Consider the following 9,940-nt stretch of genomic DNA (forward strand, 5'->3'; position numbering starts at 1 on the left):
ATACAAATGAAATAAATATACTTATATGATAATCACTCTGCTAGAGAATATTAATAAATATTAACATCCACCATTTATTTAAGTGTTTCTATTATAGGGCAGGGACATTAAAATTTATAGTCCTTAAAAAATATCTTTTGAAAGAGATATTATTATCTCACAGGAGAGAGGGCAATTGAGTCTGAGGAAAACTAATTGCCTAGGGTAGTCATTTGGATATGTGACTAGACTGAAAGTAATCCCAGATCTCCCCATAAAGTATAAACTTTGGAATCAACCCTGGATTGAGTCATCTCTTTGTTGATAACATTTCTCTTACTTCATTTAGCTTACTTCTCTTTCTTGTCTGTAGATGTGGGCCAATACTAGCATCTGCCTCATAGGGTGACTATGACCATTACATGAGACATAGCAAGGGAAATTTTTCAGTAATAAGATTAGCACGAAGTAAGTCTCCTATAAAAGTTAATTATCACCGTACAGTCTGTGTTCTCCCTTTGCCACACTCTACTAAAGGATAGTATTTTGAGGATTTCAGAATGAATTATATGTGAATCATTGTTGAAGGTTTCAATTACTTACCTTTTCTTGCACTAAATCTTTTTTTTTAATCTTTAGTTATTTTTGGGAGAGAGACAGAGTGTGATCAGGGAGGAGCAGAGAGAGAGGGAGATACAAATCCGAAGCAGGCTCCAGGCTCTGAGCTGTCAGCACAGAGCCCGATGTAGGGCTCAAACTCACGAACTGTGAGATCACGACCTGAGCCAAAGTCAGACGCTTAACTGACTGAGCCACCCAGGTGCCCCTTGCACTAAATCTTTATAGAAGTATGCATTTCTTTGATTAACATGTTTTGGTTATGAGGTCTGTTATTTTTTACTGAGGAAAACAAACTTTTATTGTCAATACAAAACTAAGTAAAATACAGTCCTATGGAAACAGTACTCCATTTATTACCTTCTTATATAGTAGTAGTGTGTTAGGATGGTTCAGCACACAAACCAGAGAACTAGATACTTGGATTCAAATCCTGGCTCCAAGACTAGTGGAGACTAAAGGCAAGTTAATCTAAATCTCTACAACTCTTAGTCATCTTAATTGTCTATAAAGCAGGAAGGAAGGTATAGTTTTCATTGTTCTCGTGGGGATGGAATAAGGTAATGAAATGCACTTAGAACAGTCACAGGCACAGAGTATCCCATGCCTTTTCATAACTGAGAGCTATCATTGTCATTACCTAATTAGCACTGCACATTTTTCCTGAATCCTAGTGGCACAATTATATTCCTAGAATTCCATTCTAGAAACACATAGTAGAAAAATATAAGGAAAATTATTTCACATTATAAGAATACGTTTAATTGTTACCTAAATGAAAAATATCAACAACAGCTACTACCCAGCTGGTAAAGTTCAAATCTTTTCCCATTCTGTCCTCTAAACTCAGACTAACTAGTTAAAAAACTTTTTTTTAATGTTTATTCATTTTTGAGAGGGAGACAGAATGCAGGTGGGGGAGAGGCAGGAAGGGTGAAGAGAGAGAGATGGGGACACAGAATCCAAAACAGGCTCCAGGCTCTGAGCTATCAGCACAGAGACCCACATGGGGCCTGAACTCATGAACCATGAGATCATGACCTGAGCTGAAGTTGGACGCTTAACCAACTGAGCCACCCCGGAGCCCCTAGAAATAACTAGTTTAAAGACATGGGTAAAAAGTGTTTGGGTCAAAGGAAATAAGAAATCATTAAGTAAGAACATGAAATTTAAATTTAAATGCTGACTTGCTCCTTGAAAACTCTAGAGGGAAATAAAAAGTGATAATTTTAATGGTTTAATACAGACATAGATATAGAGATAGATAGATATATCTCCATATATATGTTTATATATGTATATGTATGTATATGTATATACATATGTGTATATATGGATGCCTGGGTGGTTCAGTCAGTTAGGTGTCCAACTCTTGATTTCAGCTCAGGTCATGATTTCATGTTTCCTGGATCCAGCCCTGCATTGGGCTCTGTGTTGACAGTGTGGAGCCTACTTAGGATTCTCTCTCTCTCTCTCTCTCTCTCTGCCTCCACCCTGCTTGTACACACTCTCTCTCTCTTTCAAAATAAATAAATAAATAAATAATCATTTAAATATATGTACATTATACACTCATAAATATGTACATATGCACACATACACATATATAAGCACATACAGTTTATGTATTATGCATGTTCTAACTACATGTACAGATGTGTTAGGTATATTAAATCTTATTTATCTACTCTTGAAAATTTGGGACAGACTTTTAATAGGAAAATATTTTTAGATGTATTTCAGTCATTCTTAATTTAAATAAATGATAGACATTAACACTTATTAATATCCTTGAGAACCAACCCTTATCTATAATAACCTATCAGGGTTCCAGTGTAGTAAGTCTTGTGTTTAAGGCTTGTCAAAAGTCAGACTGCTGTCTTCAATAACAATCCAGGAAGTTAAACACCTTCTGTAAGATCAGCTCAAAATGACCAGGCCTTAATCAATAACTGACCCTTAATTTTTGTTTGAGTTTCCAACCTAAGACCAAACAGAGAAAGCTAAATATGCACCTCTAGCCACTCATATAGAATTTTCTACTTCTAGTTAGCCCCCCTATAGCTTCTCTATCTCAGTGGCTTCCAAGCTTTAGGGCACACCCTGAAAATTTCTCTTCTTTTTGCTGTAAATCTTTCCCATTCCATTACGTGCTTTTGAGGCCGTACCAAACACAAGTGATGGTGGCTAACCCCCTTACTATAGCAAGCTCTGAATAAATAGACTTTCTTATTCTTATTTGGTGGTCCTTTGTTTATTTCCACAGATAGTGAGAGTCCTACTAAGACTCACCCAGTGTGCAATACCCATGGCCATAGACTCCAGCCCTCAACGAAGTACAGTACCCACAGAGATCCCTTCTCCTTTTAACTGTGAAGATGTGGTAAGTCAGAATGGGAGTCTGAACTCCTCTCTCTTTATATTGAGTTGCTGGGCTATTAACTCTGGGTCTGATGCTTAGATTTTCTTTGGCCTCCTTAATGGAATCAGTCATTCTTTAAAAAAAAGTAATAATGATAATGTTTATTTATTTTCGAGAGAGAGAGAGAAAGAGAGGGAGAGAGAGAGAAGGAGAGAGCAAGTGTGGGGCAGGTAAAGAGAGTGAGGGAGACACAGAATCTGAAGCAAGCTCCAGGCTCAGAACAGTCATCACAGAGCCCAGCTTGACACAGGGCTCAAACCCACAAACTGTGAGATCATGACTTAAGCCAAAGTGAGATGCTTAACCACCTGAGCCACCCAGGCACCTGGAATCAGCCATTCTTTCTCATCCCTTTTTGTGAATTCATTTGTGAAATAAGTCAGTTTTATAGTCCAAATTGCCTAGAAATGTGTCTTTTCTTTGTCTTCTCCTTTGAACCATTTAAAAAAAAATCTTCCTGATTTCCTTAATAATTAAAGAGTAAAATGAAATTGTTGACATATGTTATGTATATCTGAATCATAAATTTACTGTTTAAAATTATTTTGTCATTGCATATAAATAGCATGAATTAAAATTTATATAAAATATGTATTATCTTTAGTTGTGGATATCTTTATATTTAAACACATACATGGTGAGAAGTTTCATTAAGCATTGGGTCCCTTTGAAGAAATTAAGTATCAGGGTGTTCTATTTGATAAAACAACAAAAATCAAAAATTAAATATGTCCATCAAAATTGTGTTAGTTTACATTTGAAAAGATTTCTTTCAGTGATTCATGAATTGCATATGAAGGGCGCCTGGGTGGCTCAGTTGGTAAAATGTCCAACTTCAGCTCTGGTCATGGTCTCATGGTTCATGAGCTCGATCCCTACATCAGGCTCTGTGCTGGAGCCTACTTCAGATTCTGTTTCTCTCTCTCTTTCTGCCCCACCCCTGCTAATGCTCTCTCTGTCTCTCTCTCAAAAAAATAAACATTAAAAAAATTTCTTTTAAAGAAGTGCACATGAGAGTCACAAGGTAAGTGTTTCATATGTTTAGTATACTGGGTGGTTTATTTTGATTTGAAAATATTGCAAGGGATAATGTTAATTTTCAAATGGATTATCCTGCATCATTTCTTCTTATTTGATCCAGTTAAGTTTCTGGTTTAATATGTGATTGTTTTGTGATCAGTGTGAACATGGTGGCTGCTTTTAGGTTTCAGTTCCTATAGATGCAGGTGGATATGACTCAGTTATACAGTATCATATTCTCAGCAAACACTAAAGAAAAGTAGAAACACCCAATACAAATGCAACCTGACAACATAAAGAACGTAAATGTTTGTTGTTGCCTTGTACTCTTTGCTGAGGCTAAGCGGGTTTTATGTGACTCTCTTTGGAAAAGTATGGAAATCAGGAGTAATTCTGTACAATCTTTTAAAGTGTTGAAGGCATAAAGCTAAAAGGTACATTAAGTGTTTTCTCAACCAGATATTTAAAATGTATATTTTTTACATTGAATATCATTTTTGTTACCATTTTGTTTCCCAAAGAAAAGGAAAATCACTTGTTTTCTTGAAAAAAAAGAAAAACCCAAAAGTGATGTTAATTTGTCCATTCTAATAGGAACCAGGGCTATAAATTGGGATAAACAGGATAAATGAAGAAGAGTATTTTCTCAGAAATTATTGTAGGAAGAATGTATAGATGGGTTTGTTAATAGGGTCTTCCAGAATAAAGGACAAGAGCTGTGGCACAGAAAGTCGAGGACTTGCTGTCTTGTTGGAGGACTTTGAAAAAAAGGCAGAAAAAAATGACAATAAAAGGCTGTCTCTGGCCCTTAGGTATCCTTTACAAATTCTAATTTGTTGTTGTTCACTGAACTGTTTCATTCTTTAAATAGCCCACACATCCTATTTACTCTGTAACCAAAATGACAACCAAAGGCCTTTGTACATGTGCACAGTTAGGGATTACAGTACATTTCCCACAGTGTTTGGGTAGATTTTTTTCTTAAAGACATTGAAATGTAAGGGTAAAATAGCTTAAACTTGCTGTCCCTGCTGTATTTGGATACCGTGAAACTGTAATTTTTAATTCCATAATCTGCTGGTTATGGGTTTGGCTTGATGGTAATGAGATACTGTCTTAGGTATTTTTCCTTGTTTCACATCCCTTTGATGTGAATTCACTGGTGGTAAGATGTATGTTCTCAAACGTGATTTGAAGGAATTATTAAGAACAGCAATATTTTTAATGTAAAAATGTAATACAAAGAATTTATCACAGTTTTTTGCCTAATGTTACAATTAGCCATGTTCCTGCGTAATTTTCGTAAATCCGATTTTGCTATCTATACTATATAGTTAACAGATGATCTAGCATGTGAAAACTATTTCAACCATAGGAACTCTCATTTTGTTGTTTTAGCTTTTATCATTGATGCCGTGTTGAACATATATGTGTATATTTTTTGCTTATAATTATTGAGCACTTATTGTATTTCTACTGTACCTAAAGCACTGTGTTAGCCATTGGAAATAGATAGATGATTAATAATTACTCCTATTCCCAACAAGTTCACTTTCTATAGGGAGAGCCCATTAAGACACATGCACACAGAAAAAAGTGTCTCTTTTTGGTTCCACATTGTACAAAAATGCCATGATTAGAAATCTTAAAACTGTAATGAGAAAAAGAGATTAAAATAAATGTATGAAAATAATTTGATATAATTTTGTGTATTATAAAATATTAAATTTGGTGGGTTTTTTAAATTTAATTTCTCTGGGCTATTGTTCAAATCCATACTTAAAGGAATCTTGGCCTGCCAGAGAAGTGATAACCCACATTTCCCATTCCATTGTATAGCTATACAATTTCATCTTAGTTCTGCCCATGACAATTACAAAATAATAATGTTTATTTTTGAGAGTGTGCACATGCAAGTGGGAGATGGGCAGAGAGACAGGGAAACAATATGCAAAGCAGACTCCAGTGCTGTCAGCACAAAACCCAACATGGAGCTCAAAATCAGGAACCCTGAAATTATGACCTGAGCTGAACTTGGATGCTCAACCAACTGAGCCACTGAGGCACACTTGCCCATGACAATTTTATGCAAACGTTTACCATTTAGAATAGGGCATATCACTTTTAACTTCATTCCTTTAATGTTTTACAAGTTTTAGCTCAATTCTTTTTTGAGACTGTTACAAATAACTCTGAGGGGGTTGGGTTTGTCTCATCTGCCTTTTATCTCTACCTCTCCTGATCTGTCATTGCAGCATTCTGTCCTTTGATGTTCCCAAGTTCTAGTTCTCTTTGTCTAATTATTCACAACTTGAATTACTGGAGACAGAGCTATACGTGTGATCTCAAGGTCCTTTGACAATGAAATCTTAAAAGTCAAGTTCCAGACAATCAACCGAAGAGTTGAAACATTTCATACTGAGAAATTGCCATGGTGAGACACAAAAAAGCTGAAAAAACTTGATACAATCAGAGGACTGCAGGAAGAGAAGCCTTTTTCATTCATAGATTTAACATTAGTGTGATTATCTGAACAAAAAGAGACCTAAACATTTTAGATAATTTTTCAATTATTAGGTTTTCTTATGCTATGGAATGAATCTATTCAATCTATTAAAAATTATATTGAAAGAATCCAACCAATGAGCTTTGAGCCTAATTCAATATAATTGATCTAATTTGACACTATTTTTTCTCTTAATAGTCGAAACTAATCTGTATGACACATTTCTGCTTCCAGCAAAGATACTGTACTTCAGGCAATGAATGACAGTGATTCTTGTGAGATGAAAACAAATGATGTGAGCTTTATGACTGCCTAGCTTATATCTGTCAAAGCAAACGTTGCACCATACAAAGTTTAACAGGCAAACAAGACTTTATTCAGGGTTATTTCAATAGAGAAGAGACACTGGAACTCAACTATGCTTCCAAAAAAAATTCTTGGGGATTTTCAGCACTGGAATGAGCTGCTGGAAAGGTACTGGAGGAGATCATCATGTTGATCAGTGGTTTGTCATTTGTGAGTTAATGGGAGTTATTGGAAATTAATAGGCAATATTCCTGAGTTTGCACATATTTTTCTTTGTGAAGAGGCCTCATTTCTCACCCTCCCACAGAGACTGAGAGACTGGGGAACAATCTACTTTGACGTTTACAATACAAAGATGATTTTCAGGTCCTTGAGGAAGACATTTCCTGGGTCCTAAAAGTGAGGCTTCTAAGGAGATTCATACTTATTTTAAAGAGGCAGATATTTTCTAAAGTAAATGCTCTAAGAAAAGGAAGGTCAGGGCTATAGGCAGCAAGGAACCTGTCTATTTAGTCCAGCTGAGACGTCTTGAAGATCTTGGTCACTACCTTGAGAATTTCCTTGCCGAGAAGCAGGAACAGAGGGAGTTAGCAGTATATAACTTTGATATCTGTGCACCTAGAATGCATATTGGTTGAGAAATTTCTCACAACTTTATCTTTGGAAGCACATTTAACTGTAAGGGACCACCTTTCCCTATTGTCTCTTTTGTGACTCCCTTGTTTAACTGCCTTTATAAAACGTAGGACTCCCTTTACTCTGAGATATTTTTCTGCAGAAATGAACTTCCTTCCCATTGAAATAGCCTGCATAAAATAGTCTTCTTAATTGTCCAATGCATTTTCCCCAGTTTCCATGCCATGAGTCATGATCAGACTTCTTTTTCAAGTCCTCATTTACTCTACCTGGATAAAAATGCCTTTTTCTCTTTTCTGGCTACTGATATGGGGACCCAAGAGAAAGATCTTGGGCTTCTAAGTCTTGCTCACCTGTAGCAGGGAAAAAAATTTGGTTTTGATTATTTTTGACTACTGACTTGGAATGTGGTGCTGGTTTCTTCTTTTATTTTTGGTTTGTTCATGGCCAACAGGTTATCCCTCATTAGCCATTTGGTTTTTATGGTCTAACAATTTGCTACTCTCCATAAACAGATGAATGGTTTGTGGAACTCTTAGCTTTATTGGGCAAGGGAGGACAGATAATCTGGTTATTGTTTACTGTTTGTTTTGAGCACAAATTAATTAAGAATGTGTCCCTACTGGGAAGAGAACAGATCTTTGATCTGTGAGTTTTGTATATCTATGATTACTCTTGACCCAGAGAGGGGATTTTAGAATGAACTCATAAGCCCTGATATGTGACTATATGTACATTTATGTCTATAATTCAGAGGTCCTTACCACTCATAAGTATATTATTTCCTACCTCTAGATGGTATTATCAAATTAGATTATAAAATCTCATAAAGGAGCTATATTCTGATTAGCTTAGAGATAAATAGAATTTACATAAATACAATATTCCCAATTCCTTTTTTTTTTTTTAATTAGGAAAGTGAACTTCTAAGACTTGCAGTGCTCTAGATTTAAAAAATGTTCCTTTAAGAAACTAACTTGAAAGTCTTTAAGAATTAAAATTCACGGGGGCGCCTGGGTGGCGCAGTCGGTTACGTGTCCGACTTCAGCCAGGTCACGATCTCGCGGTCCGTGAGTTCGAGCCCCGCGTCGGGCTCTGGGCTGATGGCTCAGAGCCCGGAGCCTATTTCCGATTCTGTGTCTCCCTCTCTCTCTGCCCCTCCCCCGTTCATGCTCTGTCTCTCTCTGTCCCAAAAATAAATAAACGTTGAAAAAAAAAAAAGAATTCAAATTCACATGATTAAGGTAAATCTTTCGCAGACCATATTAGCTTTTGGTTTAATAAAAATAGTTATGCTTTTGTTTTTTTTTCCCTCTGTGATGCTGTACTATAGCTTTTGTATCGTTTTCACAAATTACACTCTTCTGTAAGAAAGCTACACTTTTTTTTTCTTTTTTTAGAGATATCAGTTTTAAGTATAACATACATATGAATTTTTATTTTACTTAGGTATTTCTCCCTAAACTTATACAGGTTTATTGGTTCAATAAGCTAGCATTACCTCTACTTAATATTTGTGAATGTGAGAAATGTAAACATTTTATACCAAACTGAATCATTGTTCTAACAAACTATTATAATAATGAGTATGTTTTCTAGTGTGCCGGCTGGAAGAACATTTCAAAGAACTTAGGTAACCTCCAAACTTGGACTGATAGTAATCTGAGTTAATGGCTATTTATTAGTTGTCTAGATCATTTCTAAATAAGTGAATGCTACAATTTAATTTCCTTTTATATACTTTAAGTCTAATTTGATTTTATATACTTTTGTCTTTTAATTTTGTATGCCACAGACAGACTATACCTTTAGGTATGTAATGAACCTTCATTTCTGCCTCTTTGAGAACTGTCTGAATGATATCTCTGGCTGTAGAAAGCTGTGCTATGTGTTTTCAGGAGCTCTGCAAATTTGCTACAAAAGGCTCCTATAATGTAGTGCAGCCCTTCCCAGTTTTCTCTGTGAAATAGAAGTTAGTTTGGCTAAAAGTTGTAAGTAATATGGAGTTTAGACTATACCTAACAGCACTGATTTCAGAGAAATATAACTAAGTTTTTCTTTTATTCACAGGAGAACGTTTTGTTCTGGGAGGAGTGAGTTGTTTTGTTTTGTTTTGTTTTGTTTTGTTTTGTTTTGTTTGTGTCTCCCTAGCTCTTTGTTCTCTTCATGTTTTTTGAGAACCTCAGGGAGCTTTCTTTGTACATTACCAATATTGATATTTAGTTTATTAGAAAATAAAATTTAAATATTTTAGAATGCTTATTTATTGGCTAATTTGAAAATAATAATGATAAATACTTTGCATGCTAATACTATCTTAGTAATGTTATTAAATTGGTTCTGATCTCGTGTACTCCTGGATCATCCTAAATAAAGTTTTGGTCTGTTGCAGAACATAAAAGAACATAATAAAAGCAAAATTTGAAAAGTAATTATATCTGCCTTGATTGACC

General features: G+C 35.3%; 1 long non-coding RNA gene across 1 annotated transcript in view; it reads left to right on the forward strand.

The window, feature by feature from the left end:
- Positions 1-9,696, forward strand: part of LOC123386056 — a 537,493-nt gene extending 527,797 nt beyond the window's left edge. Inside the window, exons 3-4 of the long non-coding RNA XR_006599552.1 lie at positions 2,864-2,980; positions 9,558-9,696. This is a non-coding gene — a long non-coding RNA (uncharacterized LOC123386056). The remainder of the gene's footprint in view (positions 1-2,863; positions 2,981-9,557) is intronic.
- Positions 9,697-9,940: the final 244 nt, after the last annotated feature.

This window comes from Felis catus, chromosome B3, assembly GCF_018350175.1.
Source record: "Felis catus isolate Fca126 chromosome B3, F.catus_Fca126_mat1.0, whole genome shotgun sequence".
Lineage (NCBI taxonomy): Eukaryota > Metazoa > Chordata > Mammalia > Carnivora > Felidae > Felis > Felis catus.